The sequence below is a fragment of the Orycteropus afer genome, unplaced genomic scaffold, assembly GCF_000298275.1.
Source record: "Orycteropus afer afer isolate SDZICR_OR568_19922 unplaced genomic scaffold, OryAfe1.0 scaffold00517, whole genome shotgun sequence".
In the NCBI taxonomy this organism is placed as follows: domain Eukaryota; kingdom Metazoa; phylum Chordata; class Mammalia; order Tubulidentata; family Orycteropodidae; genus Orycteropus; species Orycteropus afer.
This window is the reverse complement of record NW_006922104.1, coordinates 111,578-113,213: the sequence shown is the minus strand read 5'-3', so window position 1 is coordinate 113,213 and position 1,636 is coordinate 111,578.

The following is a 1,636-nucleotide window of genomic DNA, read 5'->3' as shown; positions in this document are numbered from 1 at the left end:
TATTGTGAAACCAAATATGTATGAACTATGAGAGTAAAACAAATTTGCTTTATAAATTTGCACCTAGATCACAATAAAAAATTTTGAAAAACAAACAAATAATTACAGCGTTGGCAACCCTATGGCACTGTTCTACTTTGTCTAATAGAATCACTATGAGTCAGAATCAACATGATGGCCGTGAGTGGGTTTCTCAGAGTGGCAGAAGCCAAACTTCAGGGACTCTGGTGTGAAAGGAATGAGGACAGGAAGACTTTCCAGGCAAGCCTAGCCTCTAACATGAGGAACATAGATGAAATCACAAGCTGAAAGACTAGAGGACAGTGCCTTCACAGGTGGGGAAAATGAGCGAATGAGTGGAGAGAGTGGGGATGAGTGAAGAGAAGGCATCCAGGAATAAGAGTGGGGCTTGTCCAGAAAAAGGGATGGGGAAAAATAGAGCTCAATCATCTCTAAGCTAAAGGGACTATTTTAAAATATACCATAAATCAGATGAATGGTTCTCCCAATGGAAAGTTCTAGAGGAGAGGAGAGGAGAAGGCCCTTGTAGCTGAATATATACATAAGGTAGATACACTCCTTGGAGAGAAAAATCATGGGAAAATACAAGGGCTGTGTATGCACAGGGAGACAGCTCAGGGGGTAGGAGTGCATGGAGGGAAGAACACGGGGAAGAGGTAACTATGGGGAGGAAGTGGGAGGGAAGCTGTTGCATTGTGGGAGATTACAGTCAATATCATGAGACAAATTGTATGTGAGCTGCTGTATGGAAGATGAATTTGCTCAGTGTGCTTTCACCTGAAGCACAATAAAATTTTTTCTGAAATTGTAAAAAAAAAAAGAGAGAGAGAGAGAGAGAGCAGGAGTAGCAGTATTAATTTCTGATAAAATTGACTTCAAGACAAAACCACCATAAGAGACAAGAAAGGACATTATATAATGATTAAAGGATCAATTGACCAGGAGGGCATAACCATGATCAATATCTATGGACCCAATGAAAGAGCCTGAAAATACATAAATCAGACTTTAACAGAATTGAGGAATGGATGACACCACAGTAATAGTAGGAGACTTTAATGCAACACTTTCAATGAAAGATAGAACTGAAAAGAAACTCAACAAGAAGAACTAAACAATACAATCCACCAAATTGACCTTATAGACATCTAAAGAGCACTTCACCCAACAAAAGAACAATACACATCCTTTTCCAATGCACATGGAACATTCTTCAAGACAGACCATATGTTAGGGCACAAAGCAAGCCTTAATAAATTTAAAAACATTGAAATACTGCAAAGTATCTTCTCAGATCACAACACTATAAAATTAGAAATCAACAATAGGAAGATCAACAGAAAAGGAGCAAAGACATGGAAACTGAATAACACCCTCCTTAAAAATGACTGGGCAATAGAAGAAATTTAAAAATGAAATTAAAAAATTCCACAAATCTAATGGGAATGAAAACACAACATATCAAAATCTTTCTAACACAGCAAAAGCAGTAATCAGAGGCCAATTTATAGCAATAAATGCATACGTCAAAGAAGAAGAAAGGGCCGAAATCAACCCCTTAATTCACCATCTCCAACAATTAGAAAAAGAGCAGCAAAAAAAAAAAAAAAGAAAA